We start from the raw sequence: 23,405 nt of genomic DNA on the forward strand, positions 1-23,405 counted from the left end.
GGAATTCAGAGATTTAAGCTGAAACCTCACATTTACCTTCCCCTTTCCCTTCCCCGATTTGATAGCTTATCAAGCGAACCCTGGCTTGTTCCCTGGGTCCCTGGTAAAGCACGGGTGATGGAGATGCCCTTTGCTGTCTGCTCTGTGTTGCTGTCTGCAGTTTTGGACTCCAGTATCTGGGGCCAGGAGGGTAAGGCTGAGCTTGGGGATCCAGGAAGGGAGATGTTATTATCCTAAAAAGGGAGGAAGGAGTGATTGAGAGAGACACTGAGCCAGGCTGCTGTAGAGTGACCAGCCTGCAGGTGAGCCGGTAACTACAGAAAGACATCAGTTCTATTCTAGAAAACTGTATTTCTGGAGAAATAATTGCTGAGTTAATTTGGGTTATAATGAGCAAATTATTTTGCAAAACTGCTTAAAAGAGATTCTGCCTGAGGGCATTTATGCCATCCATACTGCTTGTCTCTTTAGTACCTGAAGGAGAATGTTCTGACCCAGCCAAGAACCTCAGACCTAGAGTTATTTTACCTGTAGCTACTCACACTCACCCAGATTCCTTTGGTTGACACTTTGAAGGTGACATTTCATTTTCATGAAAGAAAATGACTGAAGTTATGGTCGGGCGGGGTGGCTCACGCCTGTAATCCCAGCACTTTGGGAGGCTGAGGTGGGTGGATCGCTGGAGGTCAGGAGTTCGAGACCAGTCTTGCCTACATGGCGAAACCCCATCTCTACTGAAAATACAAAAATTAGCTGGGCGTAGTGGCACATACCTGTCATCCCAGCTACTCAGGAGGCTGAGGCAGGAGAATTGTTTGAACCTGAGAGACAGAAGTTGCAGTGACCAAGATCGTGCCATTGCACTCTAGCCTGGGCAACAGAATGAGACCCTGTCTCGAAAAAAAAAAAAAAAAAAAGATTGAAGTTAATACAAAAGATGAAAACCATGTCCTTGTCTTCATTCGTTGACATTTAACCATCTTAACCACCTTTAACCAGAACTCTCCAGTGGCACGGATCAACCGTGATGATAGGGTTTTGAAACACTGGCCAACATTACTGTTCTTCCCCACATCAGTTCTAGAGGTTTGGGGAATGACTGTGTATCTGGTGCTCAAACTAACCTGTTTTTAGAAGCCCCCAGAAATTAGCTGAGAATTGTTGCCCATAATCCCCAGAAGTCACTTCCGTGTTCATGAAGGGGGTGGATAATCCTTATCAGAGTAAGGTTTTCCTGCAGAGTCGTGGCAAGTGGCGGAGTAAATCCGTTTTCTTTCTGATGTGGGGCTAAGTTGTGTTCAAACACCAGTGTGGTTGTTGCGTCCACTGACCTATGTTTCTAAGTAGGTGGGAATACGGTTATAGTTACTTGTCACTTGCTTGTTGAAGCCTGCTGGATTGACAGCTGTCTGTGAATCTGAAGTGACCAGTAACGCTGTGGGAATGCGGCTGGAGAATGTGGAAACCAGCCTGAGAAAAGCAAGTGGGCTTCTGCTCAGAATCGTAGGATGCTGGAACAGGAAGGGAACAGGGCAATCACAACTTAAGCTCCTGGGGCTCCAGACAAGAACCTCCAGATTCTGAGCAGGTCCCACACCTTAGTGTGCTTGTAAAAATGCAGAGTCCTGGGTCCCCAACACCAGGAATTCATATTCAGCTGGTCTGGGGCAGAATGTGGGACCGGAAGGGATCCGATGCTGTTAGCTCAAAGACTACACTGGACTTGCAGATGCGGAGAGCTAAGACCTGCCAGGAGGCAGGAAGCCTGGTCCTGATTCCCAGCCCAGTGCTCTTTGCAGCCCAGGCAGGGTTCCCTATACCTGAAATGTGTTATAATCAACATGTAGTCTAACCAGATCGTTGCATTACTTGACCAAGCAGTCCTAGCCAGCCCAGAGAACCGTTCTGATGCGTTGGAAAGAGCTTTCTGGCACAGAGCAGAACTGATTTGCCTTGGGATGTTCCACCTCCCTCCTCTGTCTAGGATGGGTAGAGACCTACTGATCTAATTCCTGAATGTCTATCATAAGGCGATGTGTTCTTAGCTATTTATCTTTGCCTTATCTTCAAAAATTAAGATAAAGGTATGCCTGACTGCCTCCATTTAATAAAAAGACAGGATGGACAGCTAGAGGATGGGAGGACAGGAAGGCAGTCACAGGTATGGTTAAGGGTAGGGCAGGCTTCCATTCATCCAAGCATCGTGGACAGTCTCCAGAACTTGGATTCTAAGTCCTTACTTGGAGAGCCCATTTTGTTCTCTTCCACTCTCCATCCTTTGAGGGGAGAAACAAAACTTACTCTTTGTATTAAAACCTCAAATTGGGCCGGTTGTGGTGGCTCAAGCCTGTAATCCCAGCACTTTGGGAGGCCGAGACGGGCGGATCACGAGGTCAGGAGATCAAGACCATCCTGGCTAACACGGTGAAACCCCATCTCTACTAAAAAATACAAAAAACTAGCCGGGCGAGGTGGCAGGCGCCTGTAGTCCCAGCTACTCGGGAGGCTGAGGCAGGAGAATGGCGTGAACCCAGGAGGCGGAGCTTGCAGTAAGCTGAGATGCGGCCACTGCACTCCAGCCTGGGCGACAGAGCGAGACTCCATCTCAAAAAAAAAAAAAAAAAACCTCAAATTGGCTGTTGCCTTGGAAATTCTGCCCTGCTTCCTCTCATTAGTACCTTATTTAAGCTCCATCATCCCCTGGAGTTTTAGGAACTAGCAAGATGTCCTCCATGAGATAGAGATCTTACAGATGCAGTAGTTTATCAGACAAGCCTATTCCTTGGGCGGAGAGCCACACCACCCTGAGAGCGTGGGGAAAACAGTGTTTCCATCTTAAAACAGGCTCTGCTCCTTGCCAGACACCACTGACACTGGGCACATGGATTTTGGGAGAACGTGTGTGTGTGTGTGCGCGCTCATGCACTTAGGCACACAGGAATGAATATTTTTCACTAATTTGGGGGTGGAGGTGGAGAGGCACCAGAGGCATGGAATATGTCAAAAATTAAAAACAACTCACCACTTCTGGCTGAGACGTCGCAGAGCCTGGGTTGTCTGTCTTTATTGGAAATGTTTGTCCTCTGCCTGGCTGGTGATGACAGGCTTCATATCTCTAGAAGGAATGTTGGGGAGCTGAGAAGGGCTGTGAGCCATGGTTGCTAAGTGTTACTGTTAGTTCTTTATTATGTAAGAATCTCTGCATTGTGTTGATACTAAAACAGTAAGTAAAGGGCGGGCGCTTTCATTCTGCTTTTACATAAGAAGTATGGGAGTTTGCCCATTTTTCTCTGAAGTAAGAAGCTTTGGGCCCAGCATTGAGGATGGGACATCAGGCAGTGTGGAAGGCTGAACCCCATCCACAATTAAGTTTCTAGCTTGTGGGAGAGTTTGGGCATTCCTCGTGTAGATTTTCCAGTCCTTGCTTCCTCCTTCTTGCTGCAGATCTCTTGGTCTTCACGATGCTCATTTGCAACCCTACCAGAAGCAGCAGCAGCAGCAGACAGAGCCGAATCAGTTAATTTAGGCCTCCTAAGTCGTTTTGATAAACAACTGGGTGGGAGGAGGGATGGTTCAAATGAGATTTTAAGAATTACAGATGTATGTGTATTATCTGCTGCTCCACAGAACTGAAAATAGACTGAAAGCTGCTCCCAGCCAAAGCCAGAAGGAAACTGCAGTATTGAGAGAGAGAGAGAGAGATAGAGAGAGAGAGAACGAGAGAGAGAGAGAGAGAGCGAGCGAGCGAGCGAGAGAGAGAGAGAGAGAGAGAACGAGAACAGACTCAAATCACTCGGGGCAAGAGGGTTTGCTGGTGTGGAAACCGGGTGGTGGGGAGGCCTACAGCAGAGTATCAGGAGGGGACTTCAGCGGGGGCCCAAGGAAAGATGTGAAAGAAAAGACACTATAGAAAAGGTGAACCCTTTTGATCCAATCTTACTGTAAAGCCAAAAGGAGTGAGTACTGTTTTCAGTGACCCTGGCCCCATCCCATATGGGTGCCCTCTCTGTTGAGTCAGCCAGCTCTTCGGCTGGTACCTGGTTTGAAAGTTATGTCTTTCATATATTTATTTCCAGAGACCTTTTTAGCAGCAGTTACATTCCATAAAGGAATTTTTAATATCTCTTTTGTTCCCTGCTATGTCTGCCATCACCCACAACAATGCCTAGCACAAAGAAAGCACTCGATAAATATTTGCTGAGTGAATGATGTTTCTTCATGAACAGATGAGGAAACTGAGGCACAATGTGATTAACTGCCTGGTCCATCATATCATTTGTTCTATCAAAATTGCAAGTAATAGAAACCAATTTGAGCCAGATATGAAGGAGTATGACAGGAGGGGTCCCAGGAGTCTCAAAGACGCCAGGGTCTTCAGGAACTGACCTGGACATCTCTGGATCTTTCTCCCTTCCTCCTCTCTCCTCTGAGGTCTCTCCCTCTCTCACGGTTCCAGCCACAGGAAGGGACTCTGAATCTCTCCTGCTCCTTGTCCCAAATTCCCAGGAGGGGCTTCTGGTCAGGGCTCTGTCCACCATTGCATGACTTTGCAGCGGTTCAAGTCAATGAGTGGCGGGGCTGAAGAACTCATCGAGGTGAGAGGAGCCGCTCACATTCTCGCGAATTTCTCTGCGGACGGTTAGATCCAGAGAACACATAATCCGGCTGGTGTGAATGACACCCCTAAGCATTTACTCTGGAAATTCTCATGATATCTTTACTGAGGAGTCTTTTATCTGTGAAAATGCATAATTATGGAACAAGTCCTGAGGATTGTCTAAAATTACAAGTAAAAACTTGAGCCCACTAGTGTGAAGAGGAAGGCTTCTGTTCTCTGAATAACCCAGGACAGGACACACACCCATTCATCTACCGTGCAGGGCTGAGGGAGCCAGGTTGCTAAGAAGCAGAGAATAGAGTCAGTGACAGCCCCTGGCTGGCATTCTGCCCTACAGGTGCATTCAGTCCTCAATACTGAGCTGTATTTGAAGGCCCGTCATTCCTGTGAATGATTTAAAGGTATTTTCCCTCTGACAGGACCACTCTACAGTATCAATTGCTTCCTTCACACATTTTCCTCATTCTTCAAGGCCTGAGTATGCCAAAAAGGAAGACCTGAGAGGGATAAGGGTTGCCAGGATGTTTCTGCAAATCTTCCACAGCTCTTGGGGGTACCCAGCAGGCACTTGAAAACTGACTTACAGCCGGGTGTGGTGGCTCACGCCTGTAACCCCAGCACTTTGGGAGGTCAAGGCGGGTAGATCACCTGAGGCCAGGAGTTTGAGACCAGCCTGGACAACATGGTGAAACCCTGTCTCTACTAAAAATACAAAAATTAGCCAGGCGTGGTGGTGGGTGCCTGTAATCCCAGCTACTCAGGAGGCTGAGGCAGGAGAATCGCTTGAACCTGGGAGGCAGAGGTTGCAGTGAGCTGAGATGGCGCCACCGCACTCCAGCCTGGGCAAATAGAGCGAAACTCTGTCTCAAAAAGAAAAACAGAACAAAACAAAACAAAAAACTGGCTTACGCCCTGTGGCTGGCCTTCTTTTATCCTTGTTTTGACAGCAAAAGTCATATAGTCCTTGAATGCTATGACAGCAGGACACATTTGTAAAATAAGAAATAATTACACTCACACTTTTTAGGTGCTATGTTTCCTTCTTCATTTTATTTTCTAACATGAAAGTAAACTTTTTAATGCACCTAGCGTCTCACCTGACAGAGAACACAGCCTTAGGTCAGAGCAGATGTCAGCCCAGAACCCGCTCCAGACTGGTCTGCAGTTCTGCGTCTGGCCACAGAGTGTCACTACCTTCTCAGTTCTAGCCAAATAGCTCCGGCTCACACCTTGGTTCAAAACAATTTTTTTTTTTTTTTTTTTTGGCTGGGCACGGTGGCTCACACCTGTAATCCCAGCACTTTGGGAGGCCGAGGCGGGGGATCACTTGAGGTCAGGAGTTCAAGACCAGCCTGGCCAACATGGTGAAACCCTATCTCTACTAAAAATACAAAAAAATGAGTTGGGTGTGGTAGCCTGCACCCTGGTAATCCCAGCTACTGAGTAGGCTGAGGCAGGAAAATCGCTTGAACTGGGAGGCAGAGGTTGTAGTGAGTTGAGACCATGTCATTGTACTGCAGCACTCCAGCCTGGGTGACAGAGCAAGACTCTGTCTCAAAAAAAAAAAAAAAAAAAAAAAAAGTATACTTGTAAATTTTTTTAAAAAGTTGGGTGGTGGGTCCTTGTGGATTGATGGCAGAAAACAGAATCTGGACAGCAGAAAAGCTGAGTTCTAGATTTTTCATTTGGATAAATGTGGGAAGAATTAGATCAGTCTTATTTTACTTATTTTTAAAAGATTGAGTGAGGAGGGCAATGCAGTTAGGAAAGAAAACATGAAAGGAATGCCTTGCCCTACTCGGCTGGACCCTCAAGACATCCACAGTGCTCTTCGTGCTTGAAGGTTATGATGAAGGAGGTGAGTAATAATTATAGCTACCATTTATCGAGTACGACTGTGTACCAGCTGCTTTACATACATTACATGTAACCCTCTCAGTGCCTCTGCAGTGTAGCCAATATTATCCACGTGTTTCAGATGGGAAAGCTAACACTCGAGTGGTGAAGCAATATCCTTCGCCTCACACAGCTAGTAATTCATGCCGACTCCAGACCTCTTTCAGGTGGATTTCTGGGTAAGGAATTTCCGCAGATTTCTGGGTAAGGAATCTAGTCACCTGCAACAACAGGTGCCCATTTCCTTCTATGTCTCAGGGAGTGTACGATGATCTTCCTCATCTTGCCACCATGAATTTTGAATGAGAAGAGTGACTTGGGAGGTTTCATTTGGTAGGGGCATATGGCAGGGGGAACTTGGGAATCCCGAATCTAAAGTGAACAGGCCAGGTGCGGTGGCTCACGCCTGCAATCCCAACATTTTGCGGGGGCTGAGGCAGGGGGATCACTTGAGACCAGGAGTTCGAACCAGCCTGAGCAACATAATGAGACCCTGTTTCTCCAAAAAAAAAAAAAAGGCTGAATGCAGTGGCTTATTCCTGTACTCCCAGCCCTCTGGGTGGCCGAAGTAGACAGATTGCATGAGTCCAGGAGTTCGAGACCAGCCTGGGCAACACAGTGAGCCCCTGTCTCTACAAAAAAAAAAAAAAAAAAAAATTAGCTGGGCATGGTGGTGCCTGCCTGTAGTCCCAGCTACTAAGGAAGCAAAAGTGGGAGGATCACCTGAGCACAAGAGGTCGAGGCTGCAGTGAGCCATGATCATGCCACTGCATTCCTCCAGCCTGGGTAACGGTGAGACTCTGCATCAAAAAAAAAAAAAAAAAAAAAAAAAAAAAAAAAATCCAGGCATGGTGGCACATACCTGTAGTCCCAGCTACTGGGGAGGGTGAGGTGGGAGGATTGCTTGAGCCCAGGAGTTCAAGGCTATAGTGAGCCATCATCGTGCCACTGCACTCCAGCCTGGGTTGCAGTGAGACCCTGTCTCAAAAAAAAAAAACAAAAGGTGGGGGGACAGATAAAGCATACAGGGCTAAATGGCACAGAAAATTATGCAAACGATGAAGACAGTACATTGATGTACATATTGAAGCAAAGAGAAAACTGGTGCCTTGGACAATGGAACCAGATGGGTAGGTCACATTCAGTAGGAAATACAGAGCTGGTGCCTAGGGCTTCATTTTACAAGACAGCCATGTGCATTCTCTAGCACATGCTTCCCTCGAATTTACTCAGAGGGAAGCTCTCTCTCCACTGGCTTTTTCAGGCGTTAGGAGTCCGTGGTTTTGAATAAGAGTGAAGATTAAACTCAGAAGAGCTCCTAACATGTCTGATCTGGAGCAGACAGGGCCATGGACCGAGCTTCTGAACTCCCTTTTCCAGTCTGCTCTTCCAGCCTCTTGATCTCTGTGCCAGGACTCAACTCCATCACGAATGCAGAGCTCCTATCACAAGGAGACAACCTTAAATATTTTCAAATTAAGTGACATGTTTTCAGCTGCTCAAAGGCCCCATCCCTAAACTCAGTGTGGCCCTGGCACTGTGACATGCTGGCGATGGAGTCCTACCCATCACAGCACTGAAACTGCATGTCATGCTGGAACAGGGGACACTAAGAGAGGCTCTGCTGGGACAGAAGGTAGGAAGCAGAAGCAGGTATTGGGATTCCAAGGGAGAACGCAGTGCTCGCTTCCTGGTGTACCCACTGAGGGGGCAAGAGAAGGAACGGTGGCTCTTGTCTTTACGTAACTCAGCTCCCGCCTGGGGCTTCTGGGTTCAGAGCAGGGGAGTGGAGGGATGAGGGTCTTAGACGAGAGAGGTGGAGTGAGCAGCTCTTGGGACTCCTCATGGCCCCACAGTCTCTACCTGCTCAGAGAAAAATGAGCCCAGATGAGAGGGAGGAGGTGTTCATATGGGAGAGGGAGGGTGACTGGGTGTGCAGCAGAGCTTGGGCTGTATCTGCCTACCTTGGTCTGAGGAGTCTCAAGTGCTACCTAATGTGTGGTGATGGGGACAGAGGTGGGTTTTTTTTCCCCTTTTTGTGGTGCTGGTAAGGAGGGAGTTCATGCATCCTAGGCACTGGTTCCATCCCTTCATCTGGCTAAATTAAAATCATCTGGGGACATTTAAAAATTCAGAGTCTGCCAGCCACCATGACTCACGCCTGGAATTTGAGCACTTCGGGAGGCTGACGCAGGAGAATCACTTGAGCTCAGGGGTTTGAGGCCAGCCTGGACAACATAGTAAGACCTTGTCTCTACTGAAAAAAAAAATCAGATTCCTAGGGCCCAGGCCTTGAGATTCTGATTAAGTGAATTTGGGGTGTGGTCTGGGATCGACTCTGTGTTTTAAAAAGATGCCTTGGGTGATTCTGCTTTGCAGCTATAATAGGGGATTTTTGAGACAGGGTCTCACTGCAACCCAGGCTGGAGTGCAGTGGCATGATGATAGCTATAATATGTGATTACATTTGACTACACCAAGCCTTCCATGCAGTAACATGGCCATTTGCAGAGAGAGTTGGGTTTAGAGGAAACGTAGCCAGGGCCTCAGGCTGTTAGAGGTCTAAGGATGGGAATTCAGAGTAAAGCATCAGTATCTACCCACTCAACATTGGACCTGGAGTGAGCGTGGTGGCACACACTTGTCGTCCCAGCTACTCTGGAGGCTGAGGTGAGAAAGAACATTGCTTGAGTCCAGCAGTTTGGGGTTGTGGTGTGATATGATCAAGCCTGTGAATAGCTACTGCATTCTGCACTCCAGCCTGGACGACATAGTGAGACTCCATTTCTGTTTTTTTTTTTTTTTTGAGACGGAGTCTCTCTCCATTGGCAGTGGTGCAGTCTCGGCTCACTGCAACCTCTGCCTTCTGGGTTCAAGCAATTCTCCTGCCTCAGACTCCCGAGTAACTGGGATTACAGGCACACGCCACAACGCCTAGCTAATTTTTTTGTATTTTTAGTAAAGATGGGGTTTCACCATATTGGCCAGGCTGGTCTCAAACTCCTGACCTCGTGATCATCCCACCTCAGCCTCCCAAAGTGCTGGGATTACAGGCGTGAGCCACCGCACCTGGTGCGAGACTCTATTTCTTAAATAAAAAAAAAAAGATTGGACCTTGGAGAAGGAAGGAATGGAGGAATGGTAAACTGACCTGGATTAGCATCTCGCAAAAGACTAAAATCAGAGTTCATCCCCAAATCCTCCCAAATGATAAAATGTGTGGACTTTATTTCCTGGATCTGTTTCTAGTCTTCAGTGTGGTCAGTTGGACCAGCATTAGGTGATCAGATGAGGAAGGGAATGTTTGTGAGGCAAACCCAAGCCCTAAGCTTGGCCTGCATCATCTGTGACCTGGTTCTACAGCTTCGGAGAGACGCACAGGAGACTATGTGCATCCAAACAGCCTCGCAATCAGACCGTACCAGATCACGCAGCTCACAAATGTGGACAGACCTGACGGATCATATATCAAACAAAGCCTCTGAATGTCGCTGGCTCCCATGCAGGCCTGAGCAGGGAAAAGCCAGCAACCACACAGTTGCACACATGCCGCTGGCTCTGCCCTAGGACTGGGCCAGAATCCAACTGGGGCTTCTTGTTCTCACTTGAGCAAGTCCCCAGGGGCTGTCTTCAGCAGTCCTGAACTTGAGAACCTGGGCTGCACGCTGAAGTAAGAACTCACCCAAGTGAAAACTGTGTTAATCTGTGAAGTCAACTTGACTTTTTGATGGGCAGAGAAATTTGGCTTTATTTATTTATTTATGTATTTATTTATTTATTTTCAGACAGAGTCTCACTCTGTCACCCAGGCTGGAGTGCAGTAGCTCAATCATAGCTCACTGGAGACTTGATCTCTTGGGCTCAAGAGATCCTCCCATCTCAGCCTCCTCAGTAGCCAGGACTACAGGTGCAAGCCAGACAATTTTGTTCATTTTTTGTAGAGACAGGGTCTCACTATATTGCCCAGGCTGGTCTCGAATTCCTAGACTCAAGTATTCCTCCTGCCTCAGCCTCCCAAGTAGCTCAGACCACCAGTGTGCGCTACCATGACCGGCTATTTTTTTTAAGCCATTTTTTGTAGAGACTGGGGTCTCACTGTGTTGCCTAGGCTGGCCTCAAACTCCTGGGCTCAAGCAATCTTCCTGCCTTGGCCACCCAAAGTCCTGGGATTACAGCCCTAAACCACCGTGCCAGGGGTCAGGTCAGAGATTTGGTTTTTTAATCCCAGGGTCAAGAAACCAGAATTGTAGCCCTGGCTCTGTCGTCAATTTGTTCAAGAGCCTCTGAGGAAGAAGGATCAGGCTTCCAGGCTTTATTTGCTTCTCAGTTCCCAGTGCCGGCTCAGGGTTTCCGCAAAGTTTAGCTGCCACAGGAAGTGAGAAAGTGCTCTGGAAAATGTATATGATCCCATTCTTGCATTCGTTATTATTTCAGTTCTGCTGTGGACTGTCGTGAACTGACCCAGTCACCACAGGGTAGTTCTTTGTTTTCCAAGCCCCTTATTGCTTTTTTCCGACAAAGTACTCAGAAACACTTTCTCTGCTCACCAAACTTTTTTTCTTTTTTGTAACAAAAAGACCAAACCAAAGGTAGAAATACAGCATGGCTTTTTTTTTTTAAGACAGTCTTGCTCGTTGCCCAGGCTGGAGTGCAGTGGCGAGATCTCGGCTCACTGCCACCTCCTCCCCCCAGGCTCAAGCGATTCTCCTGCCTCAGCCTCCCTAGTAGCTGGAACTACAGGCGCATGCCACCACACCTGGCTAATTTTCCTATTTTTAGTAGAGATGGGTTTTGCCATGTTGGCCAGGCTGGTCTCAAACTCCTGACCTTAGGCGATCCACCCACCTCGACCTCCCAAAGTGCTGGCTGAGCATTTAGATGTTTTTAGAATTTAGTAGAGTCTAGAGCCAGGGAGAAAACCAGACATTCTCTGGAGATTCATTTCTTTTTGTTTGTTTTTGAGGCGGAGTCTCGCTCTGTCGCCCAGGCTGGAGTGCAGGGGCACGATCTCGGCTCACTGCAAGCTCCGCCTCCCGGGTTCCCGCCATTCTCCTGCCTCAGCCTCCCGAGTAGCTGGGACTACAGGCGCCCGCCACTACACCTGGCTAATTTTTCTTTTGTATTTTTAGTAGAGACGGGGTTTCACCGTGTTAGCCAGGATGGTCTCAATCTCCTGACCTCGTGATCTGCCCGTCTCGGCCTCCCAAAGTGCTGTGATTACACGCTTGAGCCACCGCGCCCGGTCGGAGATTCATTTCAACTAGAGGGTTCCGTGTGTCCCGTCTCCCTTTCAGGAGTTAATCAGCCTCTAAACACAGCAAGGGCACAGGATTCCGTAGAGAGGAACTGGCTTCCCAACCAACTAGTTAAGTGATTCCAGGCAGTTTCCTCAGCAATAAAACAGAAATAATACTCTCTCTACCTCAAATTAAATAACATGGATGTGAAAGCCTCTTGCAAAATATAAACTTTTAAAATATTAAGCCCGGGCATGGTGGTTCGTGCCTGTAATCCCAGCACTTTGGGAGGCTGAGGTAGGAGGATTACTTGAGCCCAGAAGTTTGAGGTTGCAGTGAGCTAGGATTAAGCCACTTCACTCCAGCCTGGGTGACAGACCAAGACCCTGTATTAAAAAAGAAAATGGTAATGGTGTATCTTATATAGATATAGATAAGTGTATAAGATATAGCTTGCGGCCGGGCGCGGTGGCTCAAGCCTGTAATCCCAGCACTTTGGGAGGCCGAGACGGGTGGATCACGAGGTCAGCAGATCGAGACCATCCTGGCTAACACGGTGAAACCCCGTCTCTACTAAAAAATACAAAAAAACAGCCAGGCAAGATGGCGGGCGCCTACAGTCCCAGCTACTCGGGAGGCTGAGGCAGGAGAATGGCGGGAACCCAGGAGGCAGAGCTTGCAGTGAGCTGAGATCCGGCCACTGCACTCCAGCCCAGGCGACAGAGCGAGACTCCACCTCAAAAAAAAAAAAAAAAAAAAAAAGATAGAGCTTGCTTATATCATGGCAAGATCAATGAAAATATGCTTTTTTTAAAAATTAAAGTTTATTATGTAAGCTCTTAGGAATCATCTCAACTGAAGCCAACCACAAATGCAAGGGGTCTAACGTTGATGATCTGGATTTGTTTGGTCTTTTGTATACCCAGAAATCCACCATCCTTCTCTATGTTGGTCTTCCTGAGAAGGCCGGTACCTGAAAAATGAGCATCCCACCTTCCACCCCCACTCACATGGGAGTCTTTTTTTTTTTTTAATCCTCCCCAGTCTGTTTACCACTTTGTCCTAAGAAATAGACGACTTAGGAAACTTCTTTTTTTTTTTTTTTGAGACAGGGCCTCACTCTTATCACCCAGGTTGGAGTGCAGTGGCATGATCTCAGCTCACTGCAACCTCTGCCTCCCAGGCTCAAGAGATTCTCCTGCCTCAGCCTCCTGAGTAGCTGGAATTACAGGTGTGTGCCACCATGCCTGGCTAACTTTTGAATTTTTTTTAGTAGAGACGAGGTTTCACCATGCTGGCCAGGCTGGTCTCTTATCTCCTGACCTCAAGTGATCCGCCCGCCTCGGCCTCCCAAAGTGCTGGGATTAGAGGAGCAAGCCACCGCTCCTGGCCAAGGGAATTTCAAGAAGGCAAAGGGAAGGAGGCCCACTCCTGGGCCCTCAGAGGACATGGGCAGGGGGCAGACTCTGAAAGGAGCTCTGGGAATGGACTCTGCCCCCCAACCCCTGTGGCCTGGCTGCCTATACCCAGCTGCTTCTCCTCACTGGCCTCTGCCCCAGGCCATGGCAGCCACAACAGGGGCCTGGAGCTGGTAAGTGTCTCCCCTCCTCACAGGTCTGTGACAGGGGAGATGATTCCCAGGATCTCAGGCTAGAAGTTGGAAGGCATTTTCTGAGGGCCACATGATTCCACCAGCTGGAGTTTTCTGTTACCATTGTACAGTCCTTGATTTCTGGGACACAAAAATGTTCTTTTGGGCTGTCCTGAATAACAAAGATCACACATACACTTGTTTATCTGGGGAGATGCCTTCCCTTTCTAAACAACTGACTTACAAATTCTCTTTCTGGGCCGGGCGCTGTGGCTCAAGCCTGTAATCCCAGCACTTTGGGAGGCCGAGACGGGCGGATCACGAGGTCAGGAGATCGAGACCATCCTGGCTAACACGGTGAAACTCCGTCTCTACTAAAAACTACAAAAAACTAGCCGGGCGACATGGCGGCGCCTGTAGTCCCAGCTACCCGGGAGGCTGAGACAGGAGAATGGCGTGAACCCGGGAGGCGGAGCTTGCAGTGAGCTGAGATCCGGCCACAGCACTCCAGCCTGGGTGACAGCGAGACTCCGTCTCAAAAACAAAAAAAAAACAAAACAAATTCTCTTTCTGAGAACAATGCCCATTCATAAGTTGGGAACATTCTGTATGAGTGACTTCTGGCTGGGAAGGCATAGTTCTCAGGAGGGGGAGGTGGGTAGGGTTTCACCCCTATAAAATGGGCCTGTGCTTAGACACTCGGGTCCCCGTGTTTGCTAGAAACACTTGGGCAAACGCAGGTGCCTGGTCCAAGCCTTCCTTCCAAGGAACACACCTGTGCATGTGAGTCACATGTCCCGCCAACGTGCCACCTAACCTTTACCCTGAGCTGGGCAGTATTGGGTAACTTGTGTCCTCACCAAGGTCACAGTAACACCTTCAGATAGTATCCAGGCCAAAAAATGTTAAGAAAAAAATTCACTCCCAGCTAGAACACTTATTCCTGCGTATCTTTTAACAATGCAAGAGCAGGGAAATTGTTTGAAAATCAAAACATGGAAGTTCTTTCATCCTCCCAACTCCTGGAGCTCTAAGGCAGAGACTGGCTAAGCTTCTGCGAGATCTAAAAGTTATATAATCAGGGTGGGGCGGTTTAAATAATTACAAATACCAAATTATGAACAGGGACTTAAAAGGCGAGGGAGAGGCCCCGAAACTCGGGCTTCATTCACTTAATGGAAAATCCAACTCTGACTCTAGGGGAAGAATCTAGAAGATTCCATGAAAATACAATCTTATAGAGCTTTAAACGACTTTCCCTAAAATACTTTTAATACTTCTTGCCTCAATGGATCCTGGCTTTTCTCTGACAATGTCATTCAGTTGAAACCCCTCTGGGTGAAGGCTCTTCGCCTCCGGGCACCCCCATGCCGGCGGGAGGTGCTGCTCTCAGGGTCCTCACACCCCGCTGCTGCAGCCCTTCGCTCAGCCGCCTCCCCAGCCTGACCCGCCTCTCTGCCGGTTGGTCCCTGCCCTCCGCCCACCTTGGGGCCCCTCTGCAAAGCACCGAGGGTCAGGGGCGCGCGGGCGTCTTCCTCCCAGCCCCACATCCCCCAGCGAGCTAGCCGAGGGTCCGTCACTCCTTCGGGACCTGAAGCCTCCGTGCTCAGCGCCCCCTGCGGCCCCCTGCGGCCCCACCCTTGCTGTCTCCTCCGCCTCGGCACCGCCCTCCCGGAGCCGTGTGCCCTCCCTGACTTCATCTTCGCCCCTCCCGTGCCGGGCTCTCCCACTGCCAGCCACCCCAACCACACCCCAGCAGCAGCCGCGAGTTCCCTGTGCCCTCGACGGCCTCGCGACGGACTCGGCGCGCGGCGCGGGGGAGGCGGGGCCGCAGCTCCGCCCTCGGGAAATGGCTCCCCTTCCCTCGCCGGGAACTGTTTTCAGGCGCCGTCCGCAGCGACTCCCCACCCCGCGGGGCCATGCCAGCTGCTCACAGCGCGGACGGGCACCTCCGCGGGCGCCGAGCGAGTCACACGTGCATCCTCTCAGCCTTCCCCCGCTGCAGCGCCCGCTGTCCAGCCCTCTCTTCCTGTTTTCTCCCACTGCAGAGTTGGCTCAAGAACGTTTGCAGACTGGGGCGAATTTGCCCCTGTCCAGATTCCCGCTTCCTGGCCTCGCGGCCCCGCGGCTGTTTTCCTCTCCCCTCTCGGACTTCCTCTCGCTCACAGCCCCAGCCTCTGTGGCCGCGGCCTGCGCTGCCTGAGCTGCGCCCCCGGAGGTTCCGCCCCCCTCCGCCTCCCCCTCCTCACTTCCCGCCTCCCTCCTGAGAGGCCGCTGTCGCGAGAGAGGACTCGGAGCGTGTTCCGCTCACCCTCCGTGAGATTCCCTCAGGGCACAGGCAGAGTTTCCTGCAGCTCGGTTAGCCCCCTCACCCACCAACTGCAACTGCAAGGATGGGGACCCTGCCTTCCTTATCGCCCGTCGCCCAGGGCCCGGCCGGAGGAGGCCTGTACCCTGGAGGAGCTGCCCGCTCTTCCGTGTCTCAGCCAGCGCACCTGCCCGTGAACTCAGCGCACCTGCCCGTGAACTCAGCGCACCTGCCCGTGAACTCAGCACACCTGCCCGTGAACTCAGCGCACCTGCCCGTGAACTCAGCGCACCTGCGCGTGAACATGAGGGAGCCGGGGGGTCCGCTGGGGCAGAGTGCGGAGTGAAGGGGTGCACTGGGCACTCAGCGCGGCCCTTGGGAGGCAGGGCCGCCCCAGCCTGCTGTCTCGTCTAGGAAGACAGTCCGGAAGCAGAAGCCCCGGAGAAAACAACTGGCTGGACAGGGCGGCCTTCAGGGTCTCACCCAGCCTGAGAGTCGCTTCCCACCACCTCGGCACGAACCTGCTTTGTGGTCTCCAGCAAGTTCCTGCGCCTCCTGTCTGTACAATGCAGGTCGTGGCGTCTTCCCTCCCCGCTGTGAGGATCGTGAGCCAATGCGTGTGAAGCCACAAAATCCCAATTCGTATTAACGGGCTGGAAGCAAGGGAGTCAGAGCACTTAGCGGCTCTCTCCTCTGGTGGCGAGAGAACAATGATTTTGTTAAGGACATAGTTTCCTGCTGGAGGCTTGAAAGCGGCTACAGCTGGGGCCTCTGGAAGACGGTGCTGAGTTATGTAGTGGCCAGTTCACTGTAGGATGCCTGCTAGATTGTATGCTTGCTGAAGGCGGCACCAGTTATCTGTCGCACTGTTCACTACAGAATTGTCAGCACCAAGCACAGCATGGGCTCTGTTAGCAGTGCAGTAAACATTTGATGAAGGAGGGAATTGAGGAAGAAAGGAAAGAAAGAAAGATATTTTAAAAAAGGCCGGGCGCGGTGGCTCAAGCCTGTAATCCCAGCACTTTGGGAGGCCGAGACGGACGGATTACGAGGTCAGGAGATCGAGACCATCCTGGCTAACACGGTGAAACCCCGTCTCTACTAAAAAAATACAAAAAACTAGCCGGGCGAGGTGGCGGGCGCCTGTAGTCCCAGCTACTCGGGAGGCTGAGGCAGGAGAATGGCGTAAACCCGGGAGGCGGAGCTTGCAGTGAGCTGAGATCCGGCCACTGCACTCCAGCCTGGGTGACAGAGCGAGACTCCGTCTCAAAAAAAAAAAAAAAAAACAAAAACAAAAACCAAAAAAAAAAATTTTTTTTTAAAAAAAGGAAGAAAGGAGGGAGGGAAAGAAGGAGGAAAGGAAGGATGGAGGGAAAGGAGGGAAGGGATGAAGGGAGGGAGAAGGAAAGAAAGGAAGGAGGGAAGGAAGGAAGGAGGAAAACAGAAGGGAAGGAAGGAGGAAAGGAAGGGAGGAAGGAAGGAGGCTGCTTAGGGGTAAAATGTCTGTAGGGAGGATGCAGCCAGGCCACAAGCTAATAGAAGGTGCAGAATGTCAAGCTGCTGAGATAGACCATGGAAGGCAAGAAGAATGAGGGAATGCCCACCCAGTCCTCAACGACAAATAATGATCTTGGTGTTTTTTGTTTTGTTTTGTTTTGTTTTGTTTTGTTTTGTTTTTGAGACGGAGTCTTGCCCTGTCGCCCAGGCTGGAGTGCAGTGGCGCGATCTGGTCTCACTGCAAGCTCCGCCTCCCGGGTTCACGCCATTCTCCTGCCTCAGCCTCCCGAGTAGCTGGGACTACAGGCGCCCGCCACCACACCCGGCTAATTTTTTGTATTTTTAGTAGAGGCGGGGTTTCACTGTGTTAGTCAGAATGGTCTTGATCTCCTGACCTCGTGATCCGCCTGTCTCGGCCTCCCAAAGTGCTGGAATTACAGGCGTGAGCCTCCGCGCCGGCATGATCTGGTTTTATTTTGCTTTTTCCTCGGTCTTAATTTTTAATCCCCAATGACTGAATCATGGTGTTTTGTGCAGACCTTTGTGTTCGGGTAGAGAGAAGGGGAAAGAATGCTGGGACTGGCCCATCATGGCCTTGGGACTGGCCCGCTATGGCCCTGCCCTTACAAACTAGAGGAGAGTAATTAAATGAAAACGATGACAAGGATGTGCGTGTAAGACATTTAAAGGCAGGGTGCGGTGGTTCACGCCTGTAATCCCAGCACTTTGGGAGGCCGAGGTGGGTGGATCACGAAGTCAGCAGTTCGATACCAGCCTGGCCAACATGGTGAAACCCCATCTCTACTAAAAATACAAAAATTAGTCAAGGGTGGTGGCAGGTGCCTGTAATCCCAGCTACTTGGGAGGCTGAGGCAGGAGAATCACTTGACCGGGGAGGTGGAGTTTGCAGTGAGTCGAGACCATGCCATTGCACTCCAGCTTGGATGACAGAGCGAGACTCTGTCTCAAAAAACAAACAAACAAACAACAACAACAACAAATTTAAAGACACACAAGGCCGGGCGCAGTGGCTCTTGCCTGTAATCCCAGCACTTTGGGAGGCTGGGACAGGAGGATCACTTGAGCCCAGGAATTTGAGACCAACCTGAGCAACATGGTGTAAACCTGTCTCTACAAAACATAGAAAAATTAGCTGGGTGTGGTTGGTACGCACCTGTGGTCTCAGCTACTCAGGAGGCTGAGGTGGGAGGACCACTTGAGCCCAGGAGGTCAAGGCTGCAGTAAGCTATGATCTCACCACCGTGCTCCAGTCTGGGTAACAGAGCAAGACCCTGTTTCAAAAATAAATGAATAAAATAAAATAATAAAAATGAAGAACACACAAAGGTAGATTCAAAATATAACACACACTTTTACACCTGTATCTCTCTCTCCATCTTTGTATTGGAAAGCACAAGTTCACACTGATAATCTCCAAGTCTAGGCAGCATGAGTCCATTCTTGTTTTCTCCCTTTCGCTTCTCTGCCAGTAAGAAACCCGGGCTCCACGGGGAGTGAAACAAATGGAAAAGCAGCAGTAGGTCACTAAGGTCCCAGCCTCCCTGTGCCAGCCTTGTCGTGGTGCTTCCAAGGGTGAAGAGCTGCCTGGGGCAGGGGTCTTTAAGGAGACCAACTTGGAACCAGAGGTTTCTTCAGATTGAAAGAACTCTGGGAAGTGTCAGTGCTTAGGACAGAGTTAGGATACCCTATAAATATACAGCAGGGCAAAGTTGAGTCAAGGGCCCCTGGAGCCTTCGGGGTTGTGTTGAACCTCCAGGGTTCACCTGGATTAACTCAGGTGGCTTCCAGCTGTTGCTATCACCCTAGACCCAGGAATCTGAGGTATGATTTGAGTTAGAAATGGGAAGTAAGGGAGAAATGAAGAAAATTAAAAGAAAACAGAAAGTGTATCTCCACTTAAAAACATTAGTATTGGCCGGGCGCGGTGGCTCAAGCCTGTAATCCCAGCACTTTGGGAGGCCGAGACGGGCGGATCACGAGGTCAGGAGATCGAGATCATCCTGGCTAACATGGTGAAACCCCGTCACTACTAAAAAATACAAAAAACTAGCCGGGCGTGGTGGCGGGCGCCTGTAGTCCCAGCTACTCGGAGGCTGAGGCAGGAGAATGGCATAAACCCAGGAGGCGGAGCTTGCAGCGAGCTGAGATTGCGCCACTGCACTCCAGCCTGGGTGACAGAGCGAGACTCCGTCTCAAAAAAAAAACCAAACAAACAAAACAAACAAACAAAAAAACATTAGTATTGATAAAATTGACTGCATAAAAATTAAAAATTTCCATGTGGCAAAAATAGCTAAGATGAACCAAAATATAAGCAATTAACGGGGAAAATATTTGCAACACATATGACAGTTAATTTTCTTCACATGCAAAGTACACTTCAGAGTCAATAAGATAATCAGCCCCAAAGAATAATGGGCAAAAGACCTTAAAAAACCATAGAAGAAGAAATATGCCTGGCTTTCTTTCTTTTTTTTTTTTTGAGACAGAGTTTTTGCTCTTGTTGCCCAGGCTGGAGTGCAATGGCATGACTCAGCTCACTGCAACCTCCGCCTCCCAGGTTCAAGTGATTCTCCTGCCTCAGCCTCCCAAGTAGCTGGGATTACAGGCATGTGCCACCACACCTGGCTAATTTTGTATTTTTTAGTAGAGACGGAGTTTCTCCACGTTGTTCACACTGGTCTTGAACTCCTGATCTCAGATGATCTGCCCACCTCGGCCTCCCAAAGTGCTGCAATTACAGGCGTGAGCCACCATGCCCAGCCTGCCTGGCCTTCAAACACATGAAAAGGTGCTCACCCTCACTTATAATAAAATAAATAATTCTATTTCTAATAGTTACCAATACATGGTTTCCAATACATAAATTCAAAGTGTAAGAGGCTTTTTTTATGTATTAGATGAGTAAAAATTAAAAACTTTGATAAACTTCTATGTGAAAGAAGATGTGGAGAAATAGGTGTTCCGTGCATAATTGGTGGGAGTAAAAATTGGTACCCTTTCTTTGAAACAATCTATCAAACGCGCATATCTTTTGATCCAGTAAGCCCGCCTCTACAAAATTGTCCTACAGATACACTCACACATGTGCACAAAGATGTCTGCACAAGAGATTTCCTGCAGCATTATTTGAGGAGCAAAGTCTAAAAGAACCTAAACGTCTGTCAGTAGGGGGAAGGGATATGAAACATGATTATTGTGCAAAATCATGCTATATATTGTTCACAGATGTACATATGTATGTATATGATATAGAAACAATTACAGAAAGGGTGTAAATAATTCCTGATAGTGCTCCCCTCTAAGGATGGGAGGAAGGCCACAGAACTGGCCCCGAAGGCCACAGAATATTTCAGACTTCATCTGTAGCATTTTCCTTATTTTTTATGTAAAAAAAGAAAAAAAAACAACTATACTAAATGTTTTTATCAACTCTGGTTGGTGGAGACTTCATTTATTATACTCTTACTTTTCCATATTTTTTCCAAAAAGCATGATACAGGTGGGTGGGTATAAGATGGTATCTTTTGTGTAAAAAGAGGCGCCCTGAGCTTGTTTATGTGTAAAAGTCCCTAGAAAGATAGTGAAGGTCACAGTGGCTGGTGTGGCAAAGGGCAACAAGGAAGTGGGTGGGGAGACTGGTTTTTTTCATTGCACATTCTTACTGCTTATATGTTTTGCCATTTGAATGTACTGCTTACAAAGAATGATTATAAAAACAAGCAAACAAAAGGCATGCCTCCTGTGCCTGAGAGGAAGGGAGGGGGTAAGAAAAGGCTGCTTTCCCTTCTCTGAAGCCTTTGCCTGAGGCCAGTGGGTAAATACTGATGCTGAGAGCAGGGGAGGAGACAGAGACAGAGACAGAGACGGAGACACACACACACAGACACACAGAGACAGAGACACACAGAGATGGAAACAGGGAGGGAGAGACAGAGACAGAGAGAGGCAAAGAGAGACAGACAGAGACAGAGAGTCCCCGGAGAGGCTGGTCGGCTTTGGAAATACTCGTGGTTCGCCCAGAGGAGCGAGCAGTGTGGGCCAAGCTAAGAGCCTTGAGAGCTATTAACACACCACGTAGGTAGTGGCCCAGGCAGGAAAAAAAAACTAAGAAACGTCCAGTGTGGGCCAGGCGTGGTGGCTTGTGCCTGTACTCTCAGCACTTTGGGAGGCTGAGGAGGGAGGATCGCTTGAGGCCAGGAGCTCACGACCAGGCTGGGCAACATAGTGAGACCCCCAACTCTCCCAAATAGTAAAAAAATTAGCCAGATGTGGTGGTGCCTGCCTGCAGTCCCAGCTACTTGGGAGGGTGAGGCAGGAAGGTCACTTGAGCCTGGGAAGTTGAGGCTGGGCAACAGAGGGAGACTCCATCTCAAAAAGAAAAATAGGCCGGGCGCGGTGGCTCAAGCCTGTAATCCCAGCACTTTGGGAGGCCGAGACGGGCGGATCACGAGGTCAGGAGATCGAGACCATCCTGGCTAACACGGTGAAACCCCATCTCTACTAAAAAAAAAAAAAAAATACAAAAACTAGCCGGGCGAGGTGGCGGCGCCTGTAGTCCCAGCTACTCGGGAGGCTGAGGCAGGAGAATGGCGTAAACCTGGGAGGCGGAGCTTGCAGTGAGCTGAGATCCGGCCACTGCACTCCAGTCCGGGCGATAGAGCGAGACTCCGCCTCAAAAAAAAAAGAAAGAAAAAGAAAAAGAAAAATACATATATCCAGTGTGTCCAGGATATTTTAGGGTGATGAGAAGGAGCAGGAAGCCTCCTAGCCAAATTTTCAGCCTCCAATCCTATCCCCAATGTCTGAGACTAGGAAGTCCTCAACAAGAAACAAAAACTAAGGGTCTAAACAATGAAAAACAAGCCATAAAGGACTAACTACCAACGTGAATAAACTTTGAAGGTGTTGTGCTAAATGAAATGAGCTAGTCACAAAAGGATAACTACTCTATGATTCCACTTCTATGAGGTACTACAAATAGTCAAATTCAGAGACAGTAGAACGGTGGCCACCAGTGACTGGCAGGGCAGGATGGGGAGTTAGTGTTTAATGGGGACAGAGTTTCAGTTGGGAAAGAAATAAGATTTCTGGAGATGAATGGTGGTGATGGTGGCACAAAAATGTGAGTGCACTTAATGTCACAGAACTGTTCACTTGAGCGTTTTTAAATTGTTATTTTAGAGACAGGCTTTTGCTCTGTCACCCAGGCTGGAGGGCAGTGGTGTGGTCAGAGCTTACTATAGCGTTGAACTCCTAGGCTCAAGTCTCAAGTGATCTTCCTGCCTCTGCCTCCCAAGGAGCTGGGACTATGGGTGTGTGCCACCATGCCCAGCTAATTAAAAAAAACTTTTTTTTTTTTTAGAGGTTAAGTTGCTATGTTGACCAAGCTGGTTTCAAACTCCTGGTTTCAAATGATCCTCCCACCTCAGCCTCCCAAAGCATTGGGATTACAAGTGTTAGCTACTGTGCCCGGGGCCTACTTAAAAATTGTTAAAATACCACCAGGCGCAGTGGCTCACGCCTGTAATCCCAGCACTTTGGGAGGCCAAGGCGGGCGGATCACCTGAGGTCGGGAGTTCGAGACCAGCCTGACCAACATGGAGAAACCCTGTCTCTACTAAAAATACAAAATTAGCTGGGTGTGGTGGTGCATGCCTGTAATCCCAGCTACTCCGGAGGCTGAGGCAGGAGAATGGCTTGAACCTGAGAGGCGGAGGTTGCAGTGAGCCAAGATCGTGCCATTGCATTCCAGCCTGGGCAACAAGAGCGAAACTCCAAACTCCATCTCAAAAAAAAAAAAAAAAAAGAAAAAGAAAAGATTGTTAAAATAATATATGTTATTTTGTATATATTTTACCACAATTTTAAAAATAACAGTTACCCATCCAGTTGACTGACAACCCTGGCATGCCTAAAACCTTTCACTAGACATTTAACCAGTCTTACTGTCATGCGCGTCCGTGTGCAGAGACCACCAAACAGGCTTAGTGTAAGCAATAAACCTTTTTAATCACCTGGGTGCAGGCGGGCTGAGTCCAAAAAGAGAGTCAGCGAAGGGAGATAAGGGTGGGGCCGTTTTATAGGATTTGGGTAGGTAAAGGAAAATTACAGTCAAAGGGGGGTTGTTCTCTGGCGGGCAGGAGTGGGGGTCACAAGGTGCTCAGTGGGGGAGCTTTTTGAGCCAGGATGAGCCAGGAAAAGGAATTTCACAAATAATGTCATTGCTTAAGGCAA

General features: G+C 49.0%; 1 long non-coding RNA gene across 1 annotated transcript; it reads right to left on the reverse strand.

Moving 5' to 3' along the window:
• Positions 1-3,025: 3,025 nt before the first annotated feature.
• Positions 3,026-16,400, reverse strand: LOC115899964. The gene is made up of 3 exons (XR_004059588.1): positions 16,172-16,400; positions 4,387-4,629; positions 3,026-3,115 (listed from the first exon to the last, which is right to left on the reverse strand). It is a non-coding gene; the product is annotated as an uncharacterized LOC115899964 (long non-coding RNA).
• Between the last annotated feature and the right edge of the window lie 7,005 nt (positions 16,401-23,405).

The sequence above is a fragment of the Rhinopithecus roxellana genome, chromosome 10 (assembly GCF_007565055.1).
Source record: "Rhinopithecus roxellana isolate Shanxi Qingling chromosome 10, ASM756505v1, whole genome shotgun sequence".
NCBI lineage: Eukaryota > Metazoa > Chordata > Mammalia > Primates > Cercopithecidae > Rhinopithecus > Rhinopithecus roxellana.